General features: G+C 39.8%; 1 pseudogene; it reads right to left on the bottom strand.

Moving 5' to 3' along the window:
• Positions 1-768: 768 nt before the first annotated feature.
• On the bottom strand, positions 769-6,383 carry LOC125883780 (C-type lectin domain family 10 member A-like; annotated as a pseudogene).
• Positions 6,384-7,546: the final 1,163 nt, after the last annotated feature.

Genomic DNA, 7,546 nt, shown 5'->3' with positions numbered 1-7,546 from the left:
AGTTTTCATTAAATGCATAACTTTACATAAAGTACGTAATATGACAATGCCCAACCCTGATTGTTACCCTAAATGTAACATTTTTAAGTTAATGTTAAGTACGTAACTTTACGTTATAGGCCTCGTATCGTTGGGTGTCTTGTTACGTATACGTAACAAGACACCCAACCATGTTCCTTTTCCTAAACCTAACCTAAATAATTTTACTTCCCTGAACCTAACTTAACTTTATGTTCAATATTTAACTTAACGCTAAGTACAAAATTTCATGTTAAGTATGTAACTTTGTGTTAAGTATGTAACATGCTGATGCCTCATCATACGTAATGTTAAGTACGTAATTTTATGTGAAACATGCTGATGCATAACCATGTTTCTTTTTTTAAACCCAACCTATGTAATTTTACTTTGCAGAACCAAACCTACATAACTTTACGTTAAATGTGTTACTGTACATTAATTACGTAACTTTATGTCAAGTGCGTAACATGACGACACCTAGCCATGTTTCTTCTCTAAACCTAACCTATGTAACCTTACATTAAACATCTAACATAATATTAAATGAGCAACTATACGTTACGTTGTGACCACTTCTAACCATGATTCTTTTTCTAAACTTAACCTGAGCAGTATGGGTGCTTATTCACGGGGCACTCATTTGTTAGGTATCATACAAATCAGCGTATGAGGATACATTGCATGATGTCGTCAGTCTGACTGAGCAGCATTGTTGTGGACACGACAGAAACAGATCAGTCTGATGTGTTGGGATCAAATTATTTAATGGTTATTTCACAGATTACAGTGGATGTGAGCAGTGGGTGGGTGCAGCCCGGACAGACGCGATGTTCTTTAGCTGTGCTGGTTGTGTCTCTGGCAGATATAGCGTAACTTGGTGGAGCAGTGCAAATCATTAAGGCGTCCGTCGCTGTGAAGGTGAGCGCAGTCTTCATCTCCATGGCCATAACCGTGACCAGTCCAGGAGTCAGGCTGACCGGGTTTCCACCGCCTGGAAACCACAGAAACAGGATGTATACAGTGGCCTCAGAGAGTATTCACACCCCGTCACTGTCTGCACACATTATTGTGCTGATGTCATTTAAATAGACAAGATGCCATTTTTAACAATCAAAACATTTGCTTTCCTTAAATTTGGCACAAATGTCCACTTGGACTTAGTGTTGAACTAATTAGATTTTGGTGGTCACAGATCAAGGTCACTGTGACCTTATATTCATCACAATTTCATGAACACAGTATCTTAAGAAGGCCTTAAAGAAATTTCCTCAAATTTGGCACAAACATTCACTTAGACTCAAGAATGAGCTGATTAGATTTTAATGGTCAAAGTCACTGAGACCTTGTGTCTGTCACTATAACTTGAAAAAACAACACGTTTTTGGCTATAACTCAAGAGTTCATATGTTAATTATGACAAAACTTGACACAAATGTCTAACAGGATAAAATAATGAAGTGATGATATTTTATATCCAAAAGGTCAAAGGTCAGCTTGACTGTGACATCATCATGTTTTAACGTCATATCTCAGGAACAGAAGGGGAGACATTTGGTCAGATACTGAATTGGTGACTCTAATCTTGAAACTGTGCTGATTGTATAGATCTTCTGTGTGTGAAGCATCCACTTATTGGAATTTGACCATATTCCATAAAATTTGCCAACTGTCATGGCTTCATATGACTCTGGACAGACATAGATGTAAACTGTAACTGCATTTTCACTGGTTCACGAAGGCACAGAACTGTGTTGCAGTAATTCTAGTCATTTAATGAGTCTTTAACTTTCTTAGAAATACCTTTTAGATATTTCTAGAATGAAGCTAGTATACCTGCTAATGCTCAGGACAGTTTCTGTAATTCGGTATTTATTTGGGAAATGGAGCAAGTCTTCAGTTGGTAAGTGCTCACTCCTAATGTTTGAGTTTTTAGGAAATTATCTAATAGCATAGACTACATGAAATAATAACCATAGTCACCATGACATCACCCTTTGGTTTGTGGACTCCCATTTCAAACCTGCAGTTTAGCATTTTGGCCGTTGCCATCTTGGATCTTTGGAGCCAGAAGTGACCATATTTGGATGAGAGAATGGGGCTGACCCCAGTGCCAGCTGCTAGCATGGTTAGCACAGTGCATTTACAGTTATGGTTAACTGTAATAATGCTAATTTTCACCTGCAGAAAAAAAACTGGCTTAAAACCATTAAAACAAAATGTTTTTTTTTTTTTTTTGGAAAAACTAATCAGACTCCTTAGAGGGTCTTTTAGTACAGCCAAATGTTTGGTGACTAAAATGTTACACTTAACCTTAACGAACTTAAAACATAGCAAAGAAACAGCGACAGCTTCAGCTGCGTCTATATTCTGTGAGCCTGAGCTCATGTCATTGTTATATTACCTGTCCAATATCGTTGCCTTGATAAAATGTTAACAGGTGTGTTCTATAAAAAATCAGCCCTGTACAGTTGTCATGGATGTTGAAATTAGCTACAGAGACTGGCAAGAGTTATTTCCTCCCAGAACTTATTTGCTGGTTTGCCGTCAGCTGTCGTCTCGCGGTTTGTTCAAGTGCAACTTCTTGACTGAGACACAGCGACGTGAGACAACACAACAGTTGGCTTTTGTCACCACTACTTCTTTAATGTTGGTTTGGTGTTTCTGGACCTTAAAGGTTGAAGAGTAATTCAAAAAAAATCTCAAGAGTAACAGCCCACCTCCGGTTCATGATGTATGGTGTCTGGTTGACCCACTCCCACTCCCCTCTCTCATCAGTCAGACCCACCCAATGGAAGGCGCCCATGGTATGTTGTTTTATGAATTCCTGAACCAGAGAGACAGACAGGCAGAGAGACAATCAGACATACAGCTGATTTAACTTTATGGCGGAACTCCAACTGGCTTCAAATCAGGAATCCTAAATGTGGATAAAGGTGTCCCACAAGGAGCCACTCTGGGTCTCCTGCTGTTTACTCCATACATAGATTATATTTCTTTCAAACCGACAGACAGGCTGTCTCACCCACTCCTCGTCGGTGTGGAGTATGACCAGGTGAGATTCGTGTCCATTGCACCAGTCTCTGGCATCGTGCCAGTTCAAAGGTGTCTTGCTGAATAAATAACAGCTGGAACCAAAAGTTTCCCAACCCAGAGGACAACAGCCACCCGCTACTGAACCTAAGAGACAGATGGAGAGAGACAGACAGGTCAGGAAAGAAACATGAAGAGAGAGACAGTGTCTAAGACAGTTATACCTGTGTCCTCTTGTACATCAGCCATTCAAAGACCAATCACATTTAGAAGTCTGAGTGAGGACATGTTTGGGAATGACAACCTTTTTTGAGAAGTGAGGATATATTTTGAGGAGTGTACTGATTTTGGAAAGTGAGGACATTTTGCAACATAAGAACCATTTTCAGAAAGTGAGAATATGTTTTGGAAAGTGGGGATATTTTAAAAGAGTGAAGACATTTTAGAAAAGAGTAAACTTTTAAAAAGTGAGGACACTTTTAAAAGTGGGGGTATTTTTATGGAAAGTGGGGACATTGTAAAAAAAAAAAACTGAGGACACTTTTGGAAAGTAGGGGCATTTTTAGAAAGTAAGATGATTTTAGTAAGTACGATTTTTTTGGGAAAGTGATAGTTTTTGGAAAGTGGGGACATTTTCAAAAGTGAGGAGACTTTTAGAAAGTGGTGGCATTTTAAAAAGGTGGGGCATTTTTGGAGAGTGAGGATGACTTTTGAAAGGGGATATCCAAAGTGAGGACACGTCTTTTAAAATGAGAATTTTTGAAAAGTGGAGGTACTGTGTGAAGTAAGCATTTTGGAAGGTAAGGACATTTTTTTGGAAAATGAGGCATCCTTAAGAAGTGAGGACACTTGTGGAAAGTGGAGATTTTTTTTTAGAATCTGGAGACCTTTAGGAAAGTAAGGATTTTTTGGAAATTAGGGACATTTTTATCGATTTTTAGAACCTGGAGACATTTTTTGAAAGTGAGGAAATTCTAAGGGAGGACATCTCTTAAAATGGGGATAGTTTTTGAAAAGTGAAGGTATTGTGGAAAGTGAGCACATTTTGGAAAATGTGGACATTTAAAAAAAATAGGACAGTGGAAAGTTAGGATAATCTTTGGAAAGGGGAGATTTTTGGAAAATAAGAGTATTTTTTTAAAAGTGAGGACATTTTTTAAAAGCAGATTTTTGATAGAATCAGGATTGAATGAAGCATCACAGTTAAGACAGCTTTGTGATCTCTCTGTGTGTGTGTGTGTGTGTGTGTGTGTGTGTGTGTGTGTGTGTACTGTTGTTGATGATGCGTTCGATGGCACATTTGAGCTCGGTAACCGTCTTGGTGAGAGAGTCCACAGCTGACAGCTGCTTCAGTGCCTCTGCCACTGAACAAACACACACACACACACATTACAGTTTTAGATCTGAATAATCTATATTACACAGTATGTTACTGTAAACACTGCAATACTGTAAATCACAGTCTGTACTGTAAATAATAATTATTAATATTAATAGGAGTCCAGTGAGTGGATGTTCAGCAGTCAGACACACCTGAGGTCAGCTGGTCCCTGTTGCTCTCCACAGCAAACTTCAAGCGGTGGACGTCTTTCGCTGCATCTGGGTCAGAGGAACAGGAGATTCTGATGGATCAGGTTGAAGTTTTAAATCTGGGAGTCTGTTATCTCTTGTATCACGTGGGCTGACTGAAGGAACAGACAGTCAGACAGGTGTGTTACCTTTGGAGAGCTGGTGCGTGGTGCTCATTGCCTCAGTCAAGTTGGAAACACTTTTGTCCACAGACCACAATCGGCTCAATATATTCGTGTCTATGCAAAAAACACACATAAATATAAACATATGTCAATGCAAAATGTCACATAAAGTCATTCTCTGTGTGTGTTTGTATGTTAGGGTTTAAATGTTTACACAGATTTTAAAACACTTGTTTCCTCGTCATTAATGAAGTTCGAATTGTAAAATACTGAAATGCAGATAATTAATCACAAAATATTCTTCAGCAGCCCTGCCACCAAAAGGAAATGTTCACAAGGTCTGTTTCTGTAAACCACAGACATGTTTCATATGTACGTTTCATACGTATCACATCAGTATTTTCAAAGTGATGTATCTGAGCTGACTTCGTCATCAGGAGGTGGAGGGGATGGTGGATGGCGTGACGTCTAGGAGAGACACCTGCCAAGCTGCAGACTGTTCAACACCAACAAACACTGGTGGACTGAGACATGGCTGCATTTCCAGCGGCTTTTTAGCTACCAAATGTGGATGTTTTTTAGAGACCCGTGTGTTCAAACCACAAACAGTGGTTGTTTTTTTTTTTTTTTTTTTTTACCAAGGCATCACTGTGTTTCCTGCCAGGGTAGTGCCACCAAATGAGTATCATCGAACAGTATCTTTACCTAACCATAAGCAAGTGGTTTTTTGGGCCTAAACCTAACCACATGTAAACCTGAAACTTAAAGACTTGTAAAGTTTCAACATCTCAGCTACATAATAACATACAAATGTATCATGTCTGTGGTTTGCAAGAACGTATAATACCATAAGCTGAGGAAGTAAGTAGTTGAGGAAGTAACCACTGCATCTAAAACATTGATCCAGTGACGATCGTTGTAATAACAGCAGTTAGGTGACATGTTCTGCAGTATAAGAACACACAAGCACATACATGCTAACAAGTCATTAAAGAGATATTATTAAAATGTCGACCTGATGATGGCGTTGGATATAAAGTCAGAAGGTGATTACAATTCATCCTGAGGAGAAGATAAACAATGAACCACAAGCAGAGGACAGACGGACGTTTCTCTTCCTACAGTCATACTGCCTTAACAAAAAAAAAAAAGTTCACAGATACCTTATTTGGCACAGATTCCCAGAAAATACCAGAAACCCTGTGTGTGTGTGTGTGTGTGTGTGTGTGTGTGTGTGTGCTCTCACTGGTGGCTCCCACTGCTATGATCAGAACCAGGATGACTGTAGCTGTCAGAGCAGGAAACAACCAGCGTCTGTATTTGGAGACACCTGAGTAATAGACTGGAGCAGGCTCTGGCAGACAGAAAGACACAAAGACAGACAGACACATAAACAGACACAGACAGACAGGTGAGTTTTTCATTTTACAGTTAAGTGTAATCAGTTTTGTCTGACCTCAGCAACATGCACAGACAGGTACCTTTGTTCCAGAAGGAGCTGCTGTCGTCTGGAGCCTCGTCATGGTATTCGGTCGTCATGGCGATGTCTCCCTCTCTGTCTCTCTGCTCCTTCAAACCGTGTGTATCCCCTTCAGGACGTAGAGTGACAAACAGTGTGACTGTCCAAACACCAAGCTGAGGGTCATCGTCCACCAAAACGCACTTTGAACTAAAAAAACACCAGATGTGTGTGTGTCGGGAAGCTCTGCTGATGTCACTCCACACTGAAATACACCAACAACCATGAAAGACTCTTTCCTGTGCTTTTATTTCCACTAAAAAACTTCAGCTAAAGTGACCAAGAAAGCCTAGATATCTTAAAACTTCTGATTCTTTGGTGTAGTATATTTGTGGAGGGGTAACAGCTGAAGTTGAAGCACTAAAAGAAGTTGAAGTGGTGATTAAAAATAAAGCAAAGACATGTTTAAGTGACGGAACTGCTGAAAAAGTCAAAGCTTCAATTGTCTTGAAGTCTTGAGACAAAAATGTTTATTAGTTTTAGTCACATTTTTATCCTTCACAGATTTAGCAAACGAAAATTCAAAACATTTTTGGTCAACTTTTAGTCATAATGTTTCCTCTGTTTATACTCTTCAAACTAATCCAGTGAGGCAAATTCATGGATCATAAATCAGACTCAAGGTGACAGGTTGTATAAAATAATGTGTGTGTCATGTCTCCAGCAGTGTGTGACAGGTTTAAGGGCTGATTTACAAGCACACACTCAATGATCATCATTTGAAAAGCTCAACATCTCTCTATTTATGCTCTCAACAAATAACTAATGTGAGCCAACTAGGATTTGTCCCCAGGTTCATTGTAAACTCTGACTTATCCATGTGACTGTTAAGAAGCAGAAACATAACTTGTTTCTTCATGTGCAACATGTTAGTCTGGAGGTTTAAACTGGTGTCCTCTCACAGAGTTGGTGATTCAAACTAAACTTTCATCTCTGTCAGAGAAAACTGATCTGAGTTCAGACTGTTTACTTACAGCACAGCTACACTCACAGATAACTGAGCCTCCTACCTGCCTGTCAAACACCATCAACCCACAAACCTTCTCCAGTCCGGACTGAGTGGAGTCCTGCGGGGTGAAGCTGTGAAGGCTGCGAGCGGAGCTAGCTGCTAACAGCCACCGCTGCAACTAACAAACTCCACAAATCCATTCACCAGCTCCACCATCCACAGTCAGACACACACGGCTGATTATTACTGCTGAATTACAGTTCACAACTCACAACAACCAAAACATCCTGGTGCAGACTATTTACTGGAGTTTACAGCCTGTCAGTCATGCGG

The sequence above is a fragment of the Epinephelus fuscoguttatus genome, linkage group LG23 (assembly GCF_011397635.1).
Source record: "Epinephelus fuscoguttatus linkage group LG23, E.fuscoguttatus.final_Chr_v1".
Lineage (NCBI taxonomy): Eukaryota > Metazoa > Chordata > Actinopteri > Perciformes > Serranidae > Epinephelus > Epinephelus fuscoguttatus.
The sequence above is the reverse complement of the archived record's forward strand: the minus strand, read 5'-3'. Positions and strand labels throughout refer to the sequence as shown.